This window comes from Pongo abelii, chromosome 10, assembly GCF_028885655.2.
Source record: "Pongo abelii isolate AG06213 chromosome 10, NHGRI_mPonAbe1-v2.0_pri, whole genome shotgun sequence".
In the NCBI taxonomy this organism is placed as follows: domain Eukaryota; kingdom Metazoa; phylum Chordata; class Mammalia; order Primates; family Hominidae; genus Pongo; species Pongo abelii.
Window position 1 is genome coordinate 80,124,581 of NC_071995.2, and position 23,105 is coordinate 80,147,685.

Consider the following 23,105-nt stretch of genomic DNA (forward strand, 5'->3'; position numbering starts at 1 on the left):
ACCTAAAATTGTTTAGAATGCATTCATGTTCTATTGTAAGAACGACAGTAAATCAAAGAAGAGTAACTAAACAAGTTGCCTGGGGCTACTTTAACTTATGCACAAATGGCAGGCACAGGATTCACGTGGTGCTTTGTCTAACTATCATTTTTCTCTTTCTACTCAAAGGCAGATGCAGCAGGATCCACTTACACATTAGTCTTGTCAAATCGATGCTGGATTTCTCTTCTTTCCTGAAGGCAATTATACTAGCACAATATCATTATTATTGTCGAAGAAGCTGAGACCAGCTCTGTGCTCAAGATGCCAAAATAATTTAGTCACTGCCAAATGAATAGTTCAGCATTTTACAAACATGGCTTTACTTGGACTAGTCTGAATCTTTTGAGATCTTTCAGAAATAAAATATAAGCCACTTGCTCAATCAACAAAAGCAATCAAAGAGAAATGAAGTCAAGCTTTAATGCAAATAAAGGTTAGGACAATAGTCATTTGGGGATAGAATAACACCAAGCTCACTACTGAGAATTATTTTAAAAACAAAGAAATGCAATTTAGTCTATTTAGTGGAAGAACACTCTAGAGAGACTTTAATCATGGAAGAAATAAACATACATGGGCTTAAGTGCTTAAACAGGGTGTTACTCCATCAAACTTCTGGCAATAATTTTTTTTTTTTTTTGAGACAGAGTCTCTCTCTGTCACCCAGGCTGGAGTGCAGTGGTGCAATCTCAGCCCACTGCAACCTCTGCCTCCCAGAGTTCAAGCGATTACCCTGCCTCAGCCTCCCAAGTAGGTGGGATTACAGGCACCTGCCACCATGGCCAGCTAAATTTTGTGTTTTTTGTAGAGACAGGTTTTTACCATGTTGGCCAGACTGTTCTCAAACTCCTGGCCTCAAATTATCCACCCACCCTGGCCTCCCAAAGTGCTGGGATTACAGGCATGATCCACCACACCTGGCTCTGGCAATGAATTTTTAAAGCTACCTTTTTCCACTCCTGTTATGCTGCCTTCATTCACATAAAAATTACAAAGCTTCTACTACACGCCGGTCCTTGCTGGTCATGTAGGGGATGAGGTACCTACTTTGGAAGGTTGAAAATTGTTGTGACAAAGTTATGCATAGAGTGCTAAGAGACAAGGGGAGTAATGTCTGGCCAAATTCAGAAAAATCAAGGTGAGTGTCGCAGAGGAGGAAATTTTTCGCCAAAGTCTTAAAACATATAGGAGTTAAGCCACATGAAGAAGGGAGCTCAGGCCATTCTTGGGAAGAGGATACCATTTCTGAATGATAGTTTCAGGCAACTACTGGAATATAGGTTACATGTATAAGAAGAGTGAGAGAGGAAGTTAACAAGGAAGGGGTCTGATCATTGACAGCCTTGTAGGTTAAGCTGAGAAGCTTAAATTTCATCTTGGGCACTATGGGGAGTCATTGGCAGAATGTAAAGAAGTAGAGTAACAAGATTTGCAGGTTATAAAATTTTCTTTATATGCAGTTGAACCTATTCATACATTCAACAAATATTTATTAGCATTTACTATAAGAAATGTGCAGGAAAGGAAAATGCAGCAATAAACAATAAAGTCAGGGTCCCTGCCCTCATGGAGTTGACAGTTCCCCAATAGAGACAGGTAATCAATTGTTTATTACTCAAGGAGACCAGCTGGGAGTGTATTTATTTCAATAATCACGGTAAGAAGTGAGGAGGGTCACAATTGAGGCAGTAGTAGCAGAAGTAGAAAAGAAAAGATGCATTTTTTTTTAAGATAGGAGTAGAAGTAACAAGATTTAGTCATTCTGATGACCAAAACCCAGATATGATATTCTAATAATAACTATGTAGCTGATAAACAGATTTCACCTATTGAGTGGACATTCTATACCAGGTACTGAAACAAGCACTCTATTTTACTGAATGCTTGTGGAAACTCGGCAAAAATTACTTGTCAATTTTATCAGAAACTGAGGATGTGATAGATTTCAAAAATGATTTTAACACTTTGCAGAATCTCCCATCAAAAGACAGAGCCTATTTCCTCACAAGGCTTGGTCTTGTGGCTTACTTTGATCAATAGAACACAACGGGAATGACATCCTACCAGCTTAGTCCAGCCCTGTCTCATGGGCCCTTCTTCTGTGGTATCCCCATTACACAGAGCAAGTATAAGTGATAACAAGACCAAGAAATAAAACCTGGAATGAACCTCATGCATAAAGATTTCCTAAATTTTGTAAAACTTTTCAGGTTCCTCAGAAAAGACCTTACTATTTACATAAGTTTTAAATCACATATGACTGTTTCTCGGTCCACATCACTCCCCACCTTTACCATCATGACACCTTAATTCCTCAGAAAAACTAATTGCCCATTTGGATCAGGAGAAAATGCTAATGTACATGAATAAATCAAGAAATATCGGCACCTTTTAGGATCCTCTGTTAAGTTCTTGGGGCACAAGCAGTGAACCTCTGATGGTGTTTCATAGAAATCTATAAATGTAATTATATGGCCCTGTAATAGTTTACCATAATAACCATGAGCCAAGAATTCTGCGCTATGGAGCTATTCATGGAATAATACATCAGAGCTAGAAGGGGAATTAAAGAAAATATATTCTAACTCTGTTCTTTCAAAGATGAGAAAACTGAAGTTCAGAAATATTGTCATCAGCCCAAGGTCATACAATTCATTAGTTAGAAAGATGGAATCAAATACAGGTCTTCTAAAAACTCTGACTAATGCTACTGCAACTTAAAAATTGTGCTGCCTCCAATGAATAATTGGTTAATAGCAGGGAAAATCAAAATGGACACTTTCGTCTCCCTAGGAAATTTCAAATCCTACAACATTAAAGTAAAACTAAATGAAAGAAATCTAAACAACGAAAGTACAAGAGAACATATTTGTAAAAATGAAACAGTATTTCCTTAACAAGCTACCTTTCAACAGTTTTCTTGAAAAGCAAAAATCAATTTTTAGATAGTTCATTAGTGAGGTAAAATTCAGTTGAGACTATTTTTAAGTAAAATTAAACATTCAATAATAGGGTTTAAATACTTTGAAGAAGTTCTTTTAAAAAATGTTGTGGAGGTATAATTAATGCCTAAAAAAGAAACATTAAAAGTAAAATGATTGTGATCATTCTCTTTCCCCAGGTAAGATAAACTCTAATAATCATTTTATCCTTAACTAACAGTAACAACTTCTGAAGTTTAAACAATAACTCTTATTTAACCTGCAGTTTAAGAAATACATTTGAACTACCTAAAAATATCATAAATTCAACTTTTTCTAAAGTTCTTTAAATTGTGCATCTAATTGTCTCATTCTCACAGTGGCAGTTTTCGTAATTTTTACAATTAAGGGATAAAAGTTTTCAAGAACTTTTTGAAAGTTACATAGGAGAGTTGGAATAAATATAAAAACAGAACAGAGCTGGTGATTCAGTAGCTATATTGTGGGATACCCTTCCAGCCGACACCTTTCTGGGAAGCATCCTCAGACCCAGACTGATGAAGGAGTGGGCAGCCTTCTGTGCAACTTGTGACTTTCCAGCTAGCACAGCTGATGAGAAAAGAAGTGAGCATATATTTCAAGATAAGATAATCTTATTTTCTCTCTTGGAAATTTATATTTTGAGATTCAGGGACACAACTTGCTGGCATTGGTTCTTGGAGTTATAAGATATTGTTCAACTGCTGTTAGAACTAGTGTCATAGAAACCTAGATTCACCATGAGTCATCAAGGGACTCAAAGACAGACATATCTGGAGAAAAAGAGAATAAAGCTGAACATGCAGCCTCCAGCCCCAGAGAAAGAGTGACAGAGAACAGGAGAATAGAACCTTATTAGAAGCCAGATGTATTTCCAGAAACTGGGTTCCTTGAAATTTCTCTGGTTCATAAGTGCTTCACAGACATAATGGGCTAGTAAATTAGGTCCTTATTTTGGAACAAATTGAGAGATATATTAGGAAGCATGACAGAGATCAAGCTGTCAGCTTTAATTGGGGATAAAAGCTAAGTTGGAGAAGGGCAAACTGCTAATAATTCACCCCAGATTTGTCAGATTTACCTACCCAGTCACAAGCCCAGTAAAAATCACAGTATAGAGGCAAAGATAATGCATCTCTCTGCAGTTAGGCCAATTTCAAAGTGAGAGAAGAAAGAAATAGGTGATCTATACATATGAAGTGTGTTCTTCCAAATCACCAAATAATAAGTGCTGCCTCTCTTTTTGACACTAGGCCTCCTCCAAGATATTCTTATGTAACTACTCTACTTGTCACCTGGACATCAGGACTTTTGAAAACTTCCCAAGTGTTTCTATTGTGCAGCCTGTCATGAGAATATCCTCTCTAGGGAAGACTTACTAGAGAAAGAAGTAGCCATCATCAGTCTTTCAAGTCTTTTGCACTCTTACCTATTGGATTTGAACATCTTATGTAAGGTCATCTTGGGTCTTGATTGTCCCTCTCAGGTAAGCGTGTTAGCATTTTTGTCAGGACTAGTTTGTTTCCATACCCAAGAGGCTCCAATCAAAATACCAATGACTTCTCCCTGCATTATCTGTGATCCTCTAACTCATAAGGAATATCCCACAAAAAGCTCCATAGCCCATCAAAAAAAAAAAAAAAAAAAACCAAACTAACTCTAAGGTTTGCTCAGTCCAAGTTATATACCCTTTACTATTTCCCAGCTAAAATTATGTCAACCTATATTTCATTATATCTCATCAAATTTTTTGCAATAAGATTAAATAACTTTATGATATACCAATGATAAAATAACAGCTAAAATATACTCCATATTTGATATGAATCCCCTTCCATTATGAATTTCACAGAAAGATTTAAAAATGTTCAAAGAAATTTTACATTTAAGATATAAATATTTTATTAAGTAAAAGAATTTGAAGCCTAAAGAATTTAAAGTTCTTCTCAATTTCTTATTCCATTTAATCTCTGCAAGAAGTCTTGATACTTGAAGCTATAGTATGTTTCACCTGTTATAAAAGCTATGAATGCCATAGCACTAATAAAGTTGAATTTAGCCAAAGTCTGTCATGTAGCTCATTAAAAAAAAAAATTCAAAGATTTCTGGCGGGGTACAGAGGCTCATGCCTGTAATCCCAGCACTTTGGGAGGCTGAGGCAGGTGGATCACCTGAGATTAGGAGTTCAAGACTAGCCTGGCCAACATGGGGAAATCTTGTCTCTACTAAAAATAAAAAAAAAACAGCTGGGCATGTGGGCGTGTGCCTGTAATCCCAGCTATTCAGAAGACTGAGGCAGGAAAATCACTTGAACCCAGGAGGCAGAGGTTGCAGTGAGCTGAGATTATGCCACTGCACTCCAGCCTGGGTGACAGAGTGAGACTCCATCTCATAAAATAAAAAAAAAAAATTCATGTCATAAAAAATGAAATAATTAATAAAATATATCATAGTTTCATAGCCCTGGACCATTTCTGACAAATTGAGATAACCAGCCAAACCCCAATACCTAGACATTTCTTCATAAAATTTTGTTACAATAACATACTTAGTGTTCTTATTAACCAGTAGTTCTCATTCCTAAATGTGTACTATAATTTGTCTTATATACTCTTAAAAAATACTAGTATCTTACCCAATAACAGTTAAATCAGCATCTTTGAATGAGGAATTTGTAAAGATGTAATTTTTAAATCTCCCAAGGTTTTTTAAATTATTTTTTAGTAACCTTAAAAAAGGCAGTTCTAAGTTTACAAGCAGTTGAGTGGAAAGTACAGGGAGTTCCCATATTGCACCAGTGTGGTACCTTTGCTACACTGATGACACAATTTTGATGAATAATTATTAACTAAAGTCTATAGGTGACACTTACATTCACTCTGTGTTGTACATTATATGCGGCTTAACAAATACATAACATATATCCACCATTACCTACAATACAAAATAGTTTCACTGGCCTTAAATTCCCCTATTCTCCAACACTTCATTCTTTTTTCCCTCCACTGGAACCCCTGGCTGGCAACTACTGACGTTTTCTTTTGTTCTGTCTTCACAGTTTTGCCTTTTCCAGATGAATTACCTAGTTGAAATCATTCTGTATGTAGCCTTTTCAGGTTGGCTTCTTTCACTTAGCAGTATATATCTCAGGTGTCTTCATGTCTTTTCATGGCTTGAAAGCTCGTTTCTTCTTCTTACTGAATAATATTCCAGTGTCTGGATGAACCACAGTTTATTTATCCATTCACCTATTTAGGGACATCTTGGCCCAGAGTATTTTAATGTCCAGCCAGAGTTAACCTCTGCCATAGACCATAGCAGAAACTCAATAGTATCTGAAGGAAGAGGAAATGGGGAAAATCTTTATTTTAGCCATAGTGAGCTGTCAGGCAGTCAGTTGCAGTGCACAGTTAAACAATTGTGTGAAACACAATTGAGTGAAAGTTCTCATTAAGGGGTTAATATTTTGCCATAAGCACCTATCATTTTAGGGGGAAGCCACCTACTCAAACTGTCTTTTCATGCTGCCATTTAAGTTACTGCTGCCTCCTTGCAAAGTCTAGAAATTTACACTGGTAGCAGCTCCAGTCACCATATGCTGTTTTACTCCCTCCCTATCTCACCTCTAAATTTAATTTAATCTCTCAATTCCATTTATTTTTTGAGCTCTGTGCTTTCACACTTCCTTGTGAGCAAGCATTTTAGTCCTATGCTTTAATTCAGTCATTTAATAAGGGTAAGCTTAGAAATTTTTGAAATCTGTGGCACAGGAAAGAATTCCCCTAGTCCTCTCATTTATTTGAACTGGAGAATCACCTTCAGCATATTTCTAAGGTAAACTTGTTCTGGTTTTTTTTTTTTCTTTTTCTGTAACTTGTGACCCCAGAAACCTAAGATGTACCAGCTTTTGTCATATGCTCCTCAGCTTTTGAAAGTCCCAGATATTGTGAATCATTTGTTTTTGTTGTTTTTGTTTTCAAACAGCTTTATTGAAAATAATTCACGCACCATACAACTTATTCATTTAGAGCATACCATCTAATATTTTTCAGTTTACTCACTGCTGTGTGGCCATCAGCACATTAAATTTTAGAACATTTCAACCCCCTAAAAAAAAAAAAATCCTGTTCCCATTAGCAGTCAATCCCTATTCTATACCAACCCTAAGCAACTTACTAATATATTTCATTATTCTGGCCATTTAATAAAAATATGTTCTTTTGTGACTAGATTCTTTAACTTAGCATAATGTTTTTAAGAGCAATTGTACCATAGCATGAATTAATACTTCATTTCTTTTTATTGCCAAATAATATTCCCTTGTATGGATATGCCAGATTGGATTGACACACATTCATCAGTTGATAGACATTTGGGTTATTTCCACTCTTGGGCCACTATGAATAGTATTGTTATGAATAATCACAAACAAGGTTTTGTATGGATATATATTTTCATTTCATTTGGATATATATATTGGAATAGAATTGTGGGTCATATGATAACACTATGTTTAACTTTTGAGAAACTGCCACACTGTTTTTCATAGTGACTGCACCATCTTACATTCCCACCAGCAGCATATAAGCGTTCCAATTTCTCCACATCTTTGCTAAAGTTGCTGTTGTCATCTCTTTTAGTATAGCCATCCAGTAAATGTCAATAGCATCTTATTGTGGTTTTTATTTGATTTTCACTAATGATGTAGAACAACTTTTCATATGCTTATTGGTCACGTGTATATCGTCTCAGAGAAAATACCTATTCAAATCCTATGACCATTTTAACATTGAGTTACTGTCTTCTTTAATGAATGGTAAAATTCATTTAAATATCTGGATACAAGTTATTTATCAGACATATGTTCTCTCATTCTGTGTTTTTTTTTTTCCTTGAGGATATAATTTGAAGCACAAAAGTTTTAAAATAATACGGTTTATTTTTTTTTTTTCCTGCTTATGTTTTCAGTGTAGTATCTAAGAAAGTTTCCTAACCAATGATCATTAGGATTTACTCCTAAATTTTTCCCCAGGAATTTATAGTTTAATCCCTTATATTTAAGTCTACGATCCATTCTGAGTTTTTATGTTTTTGTTTGTTTGTTTCTTTGTTTTTATTTGTTTTTTGTTTTGCATATGATTTGAGGTAAGGTTCCAACTTTATCCCTTTGAATGTGGTCATTCAGTTTCCCCAGCAGTGTTTGTTGAAATGACTATTTTTTCACTATTTAATTTTCTTGGTACATTTGTCAAAAATAAATTGACCATATGTTTGTAATTATGCCAGTACCACACTGTCTTGATTACTGTAGCTTTGCAGTAAGGGTTGAAATCAGGAAGTATGAGCCAAGATCGTTTGACTATTCTGGGTCTCTTGCATTTCCTCATGAATTTTAACTTCAATTTGTCAATTTCTTCTAAAAAGCCAGCAAGAATTTTGACAGGGATTGCATTGAATATTTCCACCAATTTAGGAAGTATTGGCCATCTTAACATTATTAATCTTTCAATCCATTAACATGAGACGTCTTTCTATTTATTTAAGTTTTTTTTTAATATCTTTAAGCAATGTTCTGTATTTTCTAGGGTACAAATCTTATACACCTTTTTGTTAAACTTATACTTAAATATTTTGTTCTTTTTTATGTCATTATGGTTGGAAATGTTTCTTAATTTCAAACGCATAATTTTCATTGCTAACCTATAGAAATAATTGATTTTTAGAAATTGATCTTGTATTTTTCAGCCTTCACAGGTTTTTAGTGTAGTCCTTACAATTTTCTGTATACAAAATAACGTGATCTGCAAATAGAGAGAGTTTTACTTCCTTCTTTCCAATTTAGATGTCTTTTATTCCCTCTTCTTGCCTAGTTGCCTGGGCTGGAAACTCCAATACAATGTTAAATCAAGGGATGAAGTTGAACATCTGTGTCTGGTTCTTGATCTTAGGGTGAAAATATTCATTCTTTCACTGTTAAGTATGAGGTTAACTGTGGATTTTTTGTAGATGGTCTTTACTAGGTAAAAATGAGTGTTTTATCATGAAATGTAGTTGTAGTACATCAAATGTTTTTGAAATGACTGTATAATATTTTGTATTTTATTCTGTTAAAATGGCTTATTACATTAATTAATTTTGGATGTTAAATCAACCTGTGTTCCTAGGATAAATCCTACTTGTTCATGTTGTATAATCCTTTTAATATGTTATTGGATTTGGTTTGCTAGTATTTTGATGAGTAATTTTGCAAATATATTCATCAGCGATATTAGGTTGCAGTTTTTTTCTTCTAGTTTTAGTATCAGGGTAATACTGCCCTCATAGGATGAGTTGGAAATTGTTTCCAACTCTTCTATTTATTAAAAGAATTTGTGAAGTATTTATAGTAGTTTTTCTTTGAATGTTTGATAGATTTCACCAGGGAAAACATATGGTACTTGGCTTTTCTTTCAGGAAGTTTTAAAATGATCAATTCAATCTTTTGCTTGTTATAGACCTATCTGGAATTTCTATTTATTCTAGAGTAAGAGTCAGTACTTTGTGTCTTCCAAGAAATTAATTCATTTCATGCAACTCATCTTGTTGGTTTATAGTTGTTTGTAATAACATTCCCTTATAATCTTTTTATTTCAATACAATAATAGTAACATTCCTTTTTCATTCTTGATTTTAGTAATTTCAGACTTGTCTTTGTTTTTTATTCTTGGTTAGTTCAACTAAAATTTTGTCAGTTTTTTTGATATTTTTAAAAGCATCAAATAGCTACTCCTGCTTTCCTTTCATTTATAGTTGTGTGGTATATCTTCTTCCATCCTATTACTTTCAAACTATGTCTCTTCCAGACAAAGTATTATTGGATCACAGTCTTTAAAATCCAATTTAAAAGTTCTTGTGTTTTGGTGAGATTGTATAACCCACATGCATTCAATATTATTGATATATTTAGAATTATATCTGCCGTTTTGCCTTTTGTTTTCTATGTGTCACATGTCTTTTTTCTTTTTCTACTGATTTTTTTATACTAAGCAGCTTATGTTTAATGTAGCAGTTTAATTTTTAGTACATTTTAAATTATATTTTGAAATATTTATTAGTGGTTCTTCTAGGACTTACAATGTATGTCTTAACTTATGAAAGTCTAATTTAGATTTTTACTGATTTAATACCCATAAAATATAGAAACTTTATTCCTATATAGCTACATTTCCTCCCTATATTTTGTGCTATTACTGTCATACCTACTACTTCTATAAAGCTTACAAACTGAACAATACATTGTTATAATTATTACTTTATATTATCTTAATTTTTTAAAGAACTAAAGAAACAGAAGCAAATATATATATATAGAGCTTGTTATATTAACATTCTTATTTACCCTTTCTGTTTCTTTTTATTCCGTCTAGTGGTGCGAGATAACACTTGGTATCATTTCCTTACTCCAATATAACTTCGTTTTCACCCAGTTCCTTTGAACGGTGATTGTCAAATATATGACATTTCCTTGTGTTACATGCCAAATTGTTGTATTATGCAATTGCTTTTTGAATCAGTCAAAAGAAGAAAAGACAAGAGCATGCAATTATGCTATATTTTTCAATTAGCTACATAATCACCTTTATGGGCATTCTTTGTTTTTCTTGTAGCTTTGAATTACTGTCTATTCTCACTTGCTTTCAACCTGAAGGAGTTCCTTTACTATTTATTTTAAGGCAGTTTACTGGCAACAAATTCTCTCAATTTTTGTTTCCCTGGGAATGTCTTATCTTACCCTCATTTTTGAAAGATAGTCTTGCTAGATATAAATTTATTTTTCACTGTTTTTACTTTTAGCTTTTTGAATATGTCATCCCACTACCTTCTGGGCCCTTCTTTCTGATAAGCTGCCAGCTTGTTGTAATGATTCCTTTTACTCTTGCACCTTTCAAGATTTTCTCTTTGTCTTTTAGCATTTTGACTGTGACATGTCTGGGTGTTTTTCTCTTTGTACTTATTGTGCTTGGAGCTTGCTGAGGTTCTTGGCTGTGTATGTGAATATATTTCATCAAATTTAATAAGTCTTCAACTTTTATTTCCTTGCTTATTTATTTTGTCCCTTGCTTATTTATTTTGTCCCTTGCTTTCTTCTCCATTGCTAGTCCCATGAAATGTATGTTGGTGTGTTTAATGGTGTCCTACATTTCTCTGAGACTCTGTTAATTTTTATTTATTCTTTATTCTTTCTGTTTCAGATTGCCTGATCTCTATTGATCTGTCTTCAAGTTCACTATTCTTTTCTTCTGCTAGCTCATTTCTACTCTGCTAATGAATTTTTCATTTTAGTTATTTTACTTTTAAACTATAGAATTTTAATTTGGTTATTTTTTAATAATATCTATCTCCTTATGGTATTCTATACTTGATAAAATATTGTCATCATACCTTCCTTTAGTTATTTAAGCTTGATTTATTTCTGTTCTTTGAAAGTATTTGTAATTGCTTCTTTGAAGTTTTTGTCTACTAAGTCCACTATCAGGGACACTTTAAAGACATATTCTATAATCAGTTTTTTCCTTATTTATAAGTCACACTTTCCTATTTCTTGGTATGTCCTATTATATTGTTGAAAACTGAACATTTCAGATAATCTATTTTACCAACCCTGGATACTGATAATTCCTGGAGTTGTATTGCTTATCTGGTCTTTTAAAAATTTGCTTAGTTGCTTAACTGAAATAGTTCTATGCCGTATGTTTCCCTTACAGTGAAAAGATTCTGATGTCATTGCTCACATATTCCCCCTTGTTTTTTCTTTAAGCCTGGCCACCCTGGTCAGTATAGCCACTAATTTGTCAAATGTTATAGGTAAATCTCTATAGCCAGTTAGATTTTTACTCTTTACCATTAATGTGTGTTTGTGGTTTGGAAATTGCTAGCACAGTTCAGGGATTTTACATGTCTCTGCATATTCAACCAGGAACAATAGATTAGAGGGTCTCTCTCTGGCCACTCCTGAGAGTGTGCAGTCTTGGGCAAGCACATGTTTTTTGAGAATGCCAGGAATTACTATGATATTATTTAGAACACTGGTTAGGAGTCACCTCTGGGTCAGAGTAGCTTATTATTCTGTCAATGTTCAGTCAGAGGTTGTGTTTACGCCCATTTGCCAGTGAAGCTTCAGACATGTTGATTAGTGTGAGTCTTGGGAGATGTTTTTAAATATACGCCCACATGTAGATTTCATGTTTCTGTCTGGGTAAGCCTATTACACAGGCACAGGCCTCCTCTAGAATTGTCCACATCATAGAAGGGCTTTTCTTTGCTGTCTTTTTCTCTGATTGTCTCTGGTAAGCTTCTGGCTACTCTGCCATTTTGTTTGTATCAGACCTACCAGTGTCTAAGCTTTGGGACTTAAAATGATGTCATTGTGGTTTTTTCATTATCATAACTGCAAAAGACGGATTATTCCTTTCCTTCTGTTTTTTACTAATAATACCTACTCCTCCTTTGTGAGTGAAATAACCCATTAAGGCTCGGATATGTAAAGCTACATTCAGAAATTTCTAATTAACAATTCCAGATACAATTTGAGAGGGTGAGTTGAAGTTGACTTTGAGGAAGCCTATTTAGCCCTTTATACCTGGTGCGAACTATTTTGTTGTTTTTTAAACATTTTCAACTTTAATTTTAGATATGGCGTAGCCAGGCAGAGTGGCTCACACCTGTAATCCTAGTACTTGGGAGGTTGAGGCAAGAGTATCACTTTGGGCCCAGGAGTTAGAGACCAGCCTGGACAACAAAGTAAGACCCTCATCTCTACAAAAAATTAAAAAATTAGCCAGGCACGGGGGTGTGTGCCTGTAGTCCCAGCTACTCAGGAGGCTGAGGTGGGAGGATCACTTGAGCCCAGGAGTTTGAGATTGCAGTGAGCTATGATTACGCCACAGTGTTCCAGCCTGTGTGACAGACTGAGAACCTGTCTCAAAAACAAAAAGGAAAAAAAAAGATACATAGGGTACAAGGGGTAAATGTGCAGGTTTGTTATTGGGTATTTTGTGTAATGCTGAGGTTTGGGGTATGGATCCTATAACCAAGGTAGTGAACATAGTACCCAATAGGTAGGCTTTTAAGTGATGCCTAGCTCCTTCCCTCCCCTTTCTAGTAGTCTACAGTGTCTATTGTTGCCATGTTTATGTCCCTGTGTGTTCAATGTTTATCTCCCACTTAAAAGTGAGAACATGCAGCATTTAGTTTCCTGTTCCTGCATTAATTCACTGAGAATAATAACCTCTGTCTGCATTCATGTTGCTGCAAAGAACATTACTTCATTTTTTTCTGGCTGCATAGTATTCCATGACCTATATGTACTACGTTTTCTTTTTTTTTTTCTAAAAAGATATAATTTTTATTTTTATTATTAGTTTTTTAAATGAATGAAGTTGTAATATTTTTCTCTAAATTGCTTAGCTTGATAAATAAAATTCTGTTTTGCAATATACATAGTACATCATTTTATATTTCCATATTAGTTTAATGAATATGACTTTTTTCTTTTTGATTAAACAATAGAAATTTATTTTCTCACATCCCTGGAGGCTAGAAGTTCAAGACCAAGGTTTAGCTGATTTGGTTTCTCGCAAGGGCTCTTTCTCTAGCTTGTACATGGCCATCTTCTTGCTGAGTCCCTTCTTTCTGTGTCCTCACATGAGCCTTTTCTTGGTTCATTTGAACAGAGAGAGGAAGTGAGTTCTTGGGTATCTCTTCTCACAAGGTCATTAATCCTTAGGGAACAAACTCCCATCCTTATGACCTCATTCACCCCTAATGGTTTCTCCCAAGGCCCCCCTCTCCAAATTTAGTAACACTGGAGGTTAGGATTTCAACATATGATCTTGAGGAAGACACAAATATTCAGTCTATAATAGTGGACATCAACCTCACAATGTTATCTAAGACTGAATATCCATTGACAAGTGTAATGTTAACATTTCTTTTTTCTTTTTCTTTTCTTTTTTTATGTTTGGGGTACGAATAATCTTGTCACTCAAGTACAGACCTTAGTATCTGTACAGTTCATTTTTCAACACTTGCCCGATTTCCTCTCTCTCTCCACTCTAGTGTTTTCCAGTGTCTATTGTTGCCATCTTCATGTCCACGAGTACATAATGTTTAGCTCACACTTATAAGTGAGAATATGCAGTGTTTGATGTATGAACCTGCAGTATTTGGTTTTCTGTTCCTGCATTAATTCACTAATAATGGCCTCCAGCTGCACTCATATTGCTACAAAAGATATGACTTCATTCTTTTTTATGGCTGCATAGCATTCCATGGTGTATATGTACCACATTTTCTTTATCCAATCCACCATTGATGGGCACCTAGCTTGATTCCATATCTTTGCTATTATAAATAGTGCTATGATGAACATGTAAATGCAGAAACAATGAACAGACCAATGTTGAGTTCTGAAATTGAATCAGTAATAAAAACCTACCAATTAAAAAAAGTCTCAAACTGGATGGATTCACAGCTGAATTCTTCTATGTACAAAGAAGAGCTGGTACAATTTCCACTAAAATTATTTCAAACAATCGAAGAGGAGGGACTCCTCCCTGATTCATTCTATGGAGCCACATCACCCTGACACCAAAACATGGCAAAGACACAATGAAAAAAGAAAACTACAGGCCAATATCTCTGATGAACATAGATGCAAACATCCTCAAGAAAATACTAGCAAATCTAATTCAACAGCACATCAAAAAGTTAATTCACCATGTTCAAGTAGACTTCATTACTGGGATGCAAAGTTGCTTCAACATACACAAATCAATAAATGTGATTCACCACATAAACAGAATTAAAACCAAAAACCACATGATCATTACAACTGACACAGAAAAAAACTTGATAAAATTCAGTAGCCCTTCATGATAAAAACAGGAAACTAAATCGGAGGAACATATTTCAAACTAATAGGAGCCATCTATGACAAACTCACAACTATGTCATATTGAATGGGCAAAAACTACAAGCACTTCCTTTGAGAGATAGAAGAAGACAAGAATTCCCACTCTCACCACTTTTATTCAACATAATACTGAAAGGGCGGACAGAGTTATCAGGGGAGCAAAAGAGATAAAAAGATTCTAAATAGGAAAATGAGTTAAAGTATCTCTCCTCACAGATGATATGATTCTGTGCCTTGAAAACCTGAAAGACACCACCAAAAATCTTCAAGAACTGATAAGCAAAGTTTCAGGTTACAGAATCAATGTACAAAATTGTAGCATTTTTACGCTAATAATGCTCAAGCTGAGAGCCAAATCAACAATGCAGTCCCATTTAAAATAGCCACAAAGAAAATAAAATACCAAGGAATAGAGCTCACAAAGAAGATGAAAGATCACTACAATGAGAACCACAGAACACTGCTGAAAGAAATCAGGGACAACACAAATAAATGGAAAATCATTCCATGCTTATGGATTAGAAGAATCAATATTGTTAAAATGACCATACTGCCAAAAGCAATTTACAAATTTAACACTATTTCTCTCAAACTATCAAAGTCACTTTTTACAGAATTAGAAAAAAAAATTCTAAAATGCATATGGAACCAAAAAAGAACCTGAATAGCCAAAGCAGTTCTAAGCAAAACGAACAAAGCCAGAGGCATCAGACTACCCAACTTCTCACTGTACTAAAAGGCTACAGTGACAAAAACAGCATTTTCCTAGTACAACAGACCCATAGACCAATGGAACAGAATCAAAAATTCAGAAATAAAGTCGCACACCTGCAACCATCTGATCTTCAACATGGCCGGCAAATACGAGCAGTTGGGAAAGGACTCCTTAGTCATTAAGTGGTACTGGGATAACTAGCTAACCATATGCAGAATAATGAAACTGGACCCCTACCTTTCACAATATACAAATTAAATATTTAAATGTAAGACCTCAAAATATAAAAATCCAAGAAGAAAACCTAGGAAATACCCTTCTCAACAGCAACCTTGGCAAGGAATTTTTGGCTAAGTCCCCCAAAACAATTGCAACAGAAACAAAAATTTACAAGTGGGACCTAATTAAACTAAAGCGCTTCTGTACAGCAAAAGAACTTGTCAGAAGTAAATAGACAACCTTACAGAATGGCAGTAAATATTTGCAATCTGTGCAATATTAGACAGAGGTCTAATATTAAGAATCTAAAAGGCACTTAACCAAACCACCAAACAAAAACCAAATAGCCCCATTAAAAAGTTGGCAAAGGACACGAACAGACACTTCTCAAAAGGAGATACGTAAGTGGCCAGCAAACATGAAAAAATGCTTATCATCACTAATCATCAAAAAAATGCAAATCAAAACCACAATGAGATACCATCTCACACCAGTCACAATGGCTATTAATCTAAAATTAAATTTTAATCTAAAATGGCTCGCTGGTGCCATCTGGAAGTAAATGCTCTTTGTGAATAAAAGCCTAAGGCTTAGTATGTAAATTTGGCTGAGAAAGACAATTTAAGCAGATGAAGAATAATTAATCATCTTAATGTCTAAAAACCTTTTCAAGAAATCCTGAGGTAGACAGAATTCTAAGATGCCCTCCACCTCAGATTACTAGGCCCTGGTTTACACACCTTCTCCCAGTTATTCAAACACTAATATATGCGTTGCTGTGAAAAGATTTTGCAGATGTAATTAAAATCTTTATTCAATTGGCTTAAATTAGGAAAATTATCCTAGGTGGGTCTGACCTAATCAGGTAAATAATGAAAATAAGATGAAGTGCTAGAATTTCCTTTTTAAAGAATGAATAGGCCAGCCACGGTGGCTCATGCCTGTAATCCCAGCACTTTGGGAGGCTGAGGCGGGTGGATCACCTGAGGTCAGGAGGTCAGGACCAGCCTGGCCAACATGGTGAAACCCATCTGTACTAAAATACAAAAAAAAAAAATTAGCCAGGCATAATGGCAGGTGCCTGTAATCCCAGCTACTGGGGAGGCTGAGACAGGAGAATCGCCTGAACCTGAGAGATGGTGTTGCTGTGAGCCAAGATTGCCCCACTGCACTCCAGCCTGGGAGCTGAACAGGACTCCATCTCAAAAAAAAAAAAAAAAAAAGAATGAATAATATTTTATTGTATGTTCATGGCACATTTTCTGTATCCATTTATCTATCAATAGACACTTAGATTTTTTATCTTGGCAATAGTAAATAATAGTTCAATGAAGAAGAGGGTACTAATATCTCTTTGAGATCTTGACTTCAATATAACCAGAAGTGAGATGGCTGGAGCATATGGTAATTCTTTTTTACAATATTTTGAGAAGCCACCATAGTGTTTTTAATAGTGGCTGTACCATTTTTATATTCCCATGAATAGTATACAAGGGTTCCAATTTCTCCACATCCTCACCAACACTTGTTATCTTTCGATTTTGACTAATAGCCATTTCAACAGTTGTAAAGTAATATTTCATTGTGGTTTGAATTGTACTGGTAATTAGTGATGTTGAACATTTTTTTCATATATCTGTTGGTAATTTTTATGTCTTTGGAGAATTGTCTATTGAAGCCCTTTATTTTTTAGTTAGCTGTGTGGGCTTTTTGTTTATTTGGTTGTTTTGTTCTTGCTGTTGAGTTATAGGAGATTCTTATATATTTTGGATATTAATCCCTTATCAGATACATGGTTTTCCAATATTGTACCCATTGCATAGGCTGTCTTTTTACTCTACTGAGTATTTCCTTTACTCTTAGAAGCTTTTTAGTTTGATATATTCCCACTTGTCTAATTTTATTTTATTGCTTGTACTTTGGGGTTCATATCTAAATCATTGCCAATAACAATGCCAGAAAATTTTCCCCAGAGTTTTCTTCCAGGAGATTTATAGTTTCAGGTTTTACATTTAAGTCTTTAATCGACTTTGAATTAATTTTGGGGTATGGTGTAAGAAAAAGGTTCAATTTCATTCTTTCCATTGTGGGTATCCACTTTTCCCAACAGCATGCAATATGAATGAACTTGGAAATCATTATGCTAAGTGAAATAAGTCAGTCACAGAAGGACAAATACTGCAAGGTTCCATGCATACGAAGTATCTAAAATAGTCGTACTCTCAGAAACAGAGAGTAGAGTGTTTTTTTCCAGGAGTTAGGGAAAGGGAAAATGAGGAATTGTTGTTTCACAGGTATATAGTTTAATATATGCAAGATGAATCATTTCTAGAGATATACTGTTCAACATTTTGCTTATAATTAATGATACTGTATTGTGCACTTAAAAATTTGTTGTGTAGGTAGATCTCATGCTAAATGTTCTTACTACAATTAAATAAATAAATACACAAGTAAATACAATAAAATAAGATGAAGTATGGTACAGCCATTATGAACAACAGTATAGAAGTTTTTAAAAATAATAATAATAATAAAATTACCATATGACCCAGCAGTCTTGTCTTCTAGGTAAATATCCAAAGAACATGAAATCGCTACCTTGTAAAGCTACCTGCATTTTCATGTTCATTGTATTATTCACAATAGCCTGGATATAGAAACAATCTAAATGCCCATCGACAGATGAATAAAGAAAAATGGTGTGTGTGTGTGTGTGTGTGTGTGTGTGTGTGTGTCTGAGTGGGTCTGTGTGTAACAGGATATTATACAGCCTTTAAAAAGAAAGAGATTATGCCATTTGCCACAACATGAATGTACTTGGAGGATATTATACTAAGTGAAGTAAGCCAGACAGAGAAAGAAAAATATCACATAATCTCACTTATATGTGGAATATATACATGAACTCAAATACATGGAGATACAGAGGTAGATAGAAAATGAAACAGTTTTTACCACAGGCTGGGCATGGGGAAAGAAATAGAGAGATGCAGATTAAAAGATAGAAAATAGCAGGTATGTAGGATGAACAAACCTACAGATCTAATGTATAAAATGAGGACTAAAGTTAATAAAACAATTTCATTGGAGATTTTTGTTAAATAGATTTTAACTTCTCTTGTCATTTAAAAACAGTAGTTATATGAGATGATAGATATGTTAATCCACTTTACTATAGTAACCATCTTACTTTCTCTACATATTCCATAACATAGTTATAAATCTCAAATATACAGAATAACACTTATTTTAAAAAAATAAGGTGAAGTATGAGAGACATGCTCTCCTGTTGGCCTAGAAGAAAATGGAACTTGTCATGAGTTCTACAGCTACAAAAAAATGAATTCTGCCAACAAATTAAATGAATTTCAAGAGGTCCTCAAGTTGAAGAAAGAATGCAGCCCCAGATAACACTTTGATTTCTAACAGTTTTATTTCAGCTGTGTGAGAACTGAGAAGAAAATCCAGCCAATCTGTGCCATGACTACTGACCCATGGAAACTGTAAGATAGTAAATTTGTATTTTTTTTTTGCTACTAAGCTTGTGGAAATATGTTACACAGCAATATAAAACTGATCCACTCTCTTCTCTATAATTGAATCCTTGTTTCTGTGGTGCCAGATTGCTAAGGGCAGTATTGCAGTATTGTCTGCCTGCATTTGTTAAGGCTGCTGCTGTAGTTCTACACATGTAAAAAGATCCCCTTGCCTGCATAAAAGTCACTCACCTAAATACAAACTGCCACAAGCCTATAAACAAAGCCTTCATAAAGCAGAGTAAACTGGCACGCTCATAAGCCTATTTCCCCAGCCCTTACAAAAGTCGAAATTCAAAACAAACTCCCCAGGCTTCATAGTAAAAAAACCAACTGCAAAACCAGAAATACAAACTTTAAGAAACATGTAAGACTGCTGAAAAATGAAAGTCAAAAGCTACGACAGGTCCCACTTGCTAACCTAAGGCTTAAAAGAGTCATCAAAGCCCAACCTGAAGATTTCCAGACTTTGGGACATGTAGAAATTCCCAGGCCTAATAATACAGTCAGATAACAGATTTATAAAATTCCTGAAGATCAGAATGTCCTTTTTAACCATGATTACTTTCATTTATTTATTTATTTATTTATTTATTTTATTTATTATTATTATACTTTAGGTTTTAGGGTACACGTGCGCAATGGGCAGGTTAGTTACATATGTATACATGTGCCATGTTGGTGTGCTGCACCCACTAACTCGTCATCTAGCATTAGGTATATCTCCCAATGCTATCCCTCCCCCCTCCCCCAACCCCACAACAGTCCCCAGAGTGTGATGTTCCCCTTCCTGTGTCCATGTGTTCTCATTGTTCAATTCCCACCTATGAGTGAGAATATGCGATGTTTGGTTTTTTGTTCTTGTGATAGTTTACTGAGAGTGATGATTTCCAATTTCATCCATGTCCCTACAAAGGACGTGAACTCATCATTTTTTATGGCTGCATAGTATTCCATGGTGTATATGTGCCACATTTTCTTAATCCAGTCTATCATTGTTGGACATTTGGGTTGGTTCCAAGTCTTTGCTATTGTGAATAATGCCGCAATAAACATACGTGTGCATGTGTCTTTATAGCAGCATGATTTATAGTCCTTTGGGTATATACCCAGTAATGGGATGGCTGGGTCAAATGGTATTTCTAGTTCTAGATCCCTGAGGAATTGCCACACTGACTTCCACAAGGGTTGAACTAGTTTACAGTCGCACCAACAGTATAAAAGTGTTCCAAGTGTGTGGCATGTGTGTTTGTCTGTGTCCCTGTATGTGTGTGTGTGTGTAAGTATGTTTTAGCAAACTCTTTAGGAGGAGAATAACCACAACATATGAAATCAGGCAATAACTTCTAATCATGAGGCCAGATACCTTTTTTACCATTTTAGTAGAAAATCCATTAGATTTTAAACTGACCTCTACAGAAACTCACTGTTAGGTTAAATAACATAATTAATATTTCCTCCAATGCCAAACATAGTCCTTTTGGCATGTCAGACATTTTATTTATGTTATTTTAATTTTTTATTTCTATAGGTTTTTGGGGAACAGGTGGTATTTGGTTACATGAGCAGGCTCTTCAGTGGTGATTTGTGAGATTTTGGTGTTCCCATAACCTAAGCAGTATACACTGAACCCAATTTGTAGTCTTTTGTCCCTCACCTCCCTCCCACCCTTTCCCCAGAGTTCCCAAAGCACATTGTATAATTCTTACGTTTTTGCATCTTCATAGCTTAGTTCCCAGTTATGAGTGAGAACAGAGCATGTTTGGTTTTCCATTCCTGAGTTACTTCCCTTCAAATAATAATCTCCAGTTCCATCCAGGTTGCTGCAAATGCCATTAATTCATTCCTTTTTATGGCTGAGTAGTATTCTATTGGGTATACATACGCGCGTGTGTGTGTGTGTGTGTGTGTGTGTATCCCAAAATTTTTTTATCCACTCATTGATTGATAGGCATTTGGGCTGGTTCCATATTTTTGCAATTACAAATTGTATTGCTATAAACATACATGTGCAAGTATCTTTTTCATATAATGACTTCTTTTCCTCTGGGTAGATACCCAGTGGTGGGACTGCTGAATCAAATGGTAGTTGTACTTTTAGTTCTTTAAGGAATCTCCACACAGTTTTCCATAGTGGTTGTGAAGTGTCTGGGGTAAATACCCAAGATTCATTGTCTCATGACCATGGAAAACTAGGATGCAGACACACAAAGAGTGAGGCTCAGAGCAGAAGTTTAATAGGCAAAAGAAAGAGAAGAGCTCTCTCTGCTGCAGAGAGAGAAGTACTGGAGAAATGGGTTGCCAATTCCATGGTGAAATGCAGAAGGTTTTATAAATGCTTGAGGAGGCGGTTTCTGATTTACACAGGGCACAAAAGATTGGTCAGACCAGGCATGCCATTTGTATAGTGTGCAAAAAGCTGGCCGTCCCCACCCTAATTTTTTATTATGCAGATGGCTTCTCTGCCTGACAAGCATGATGTTGCCTGTTCCTTTACCGTACATGTGGTGACAAAGAAAAGGGAAGATGGAGCCTCCATATCGAACATGCCTGGCCATCAGGTAGCTCTTTTCTGTTAGCACGGCTGCTGGCATTCACCCGACCAAGCTTCCAGCTTGCTTATCTATGTTTGCAGCTCGATTTTTCAGACTTCTCTTTGATAGAAAATAAATGATTCTGGCGCTACTTTTTTTATTAAAAGGGAAATTCCACTGAGGACTTTTTTACCCTCACTCTCTGCCTAAATAATTTCTATCTCCTGTATCAGTTGTACTATTTACATTCCCACCAGCAGTGCAGAAGTGTTCCCTTTTCACCACAACCACACAAACATCTATTATTTTTTGTTTTTGATTTTGTGGCCATTCTTGCAGGAGTAAGGTGGTATCACATTGTGCTTTTGATTTGCATTCCCCTGATCATTAGTGATGTTGAGCACTTTTCATATGTTCATTTGTCATTTGTATATCTTCTTTTGAGAATTGTCTATTCATGCCCTTAGCCTACTTTTTGATGGGATTGTTTTTTTTCTTGCTAATTTGTTTCAGTTCATTGTAGATTCTGGATATTAATCCTTTGTCAAATGTGTAGATTGTGAAGATTTTCTCCCACTCTGTGGGTTGTCTATTTACTCTGCTGGCTGTTCCTTTTGCTGTGCAGAGCTCTTTAGTTTAATTAAGTCCCACCTATATATCTTTGTTTTTGTTGCATTTGCTTTTAGGCTCTTGGTCATGAAGTCTTTGCCTAAGCCAATATGTAGAAGGATTTTTTGGATGTTATCTTCTAGAATTTTTATAGTTTCAGGCCTTAGATATATGTTCTTGATCCATCTTGAGTTTTGTATAAGGTGACAGATGAGGGTCCAGTTTTATTTTCCTACATGTGGCTTACCAATTATCCCCAGCACCATTTGTTGAATAGTGTGTCCTTTCCCCACTTTATGTTTTTGTTTGCTTTGTCAAAGATCAGTTGGCTTTAAGTATTTGGCTTTATTTCTGAGTTCTCTATTCTGTTCTATTGGTCTAGGTGTCTATTTTTATACTAGTACCATGCTGTTTTGGTGACTATGTATAGTATAGTATAGTATAGCATAGTATAGTATAGTATAGTATAGTATAGTATAGTATAGTATAGTATAGTATAGTATAGTATACTTATAGTATAGTATAGTGTAGTAT

General features: G+C 35.1%; 1 long non-coding RNA gene across 1 annotated transcript in view; it reads left to right on the forward strand.

Moving 5' to 3' along the window:
- The first annotated feature begins 3,726 nt into the window (after nt 1–3,726).
- LOC112135724 (uncharacterized) overlaps nt 3,727–23,105 on the forward strand; it is a 42,398-nt gene continuing 23,019 nt past the window's right edge. Inside the window, exons 1-2 of the long non-coding RNA XR_002916950.1 lie at nt 3,727–4,163; nt 4,256–4,488. This is a non-coding gene — a long non-coding RNA (uncharacterized LOC112135724). The remainder of the gene's footprint in view (nt 4,164–4,255; nt 4,489–23,105) is intronic.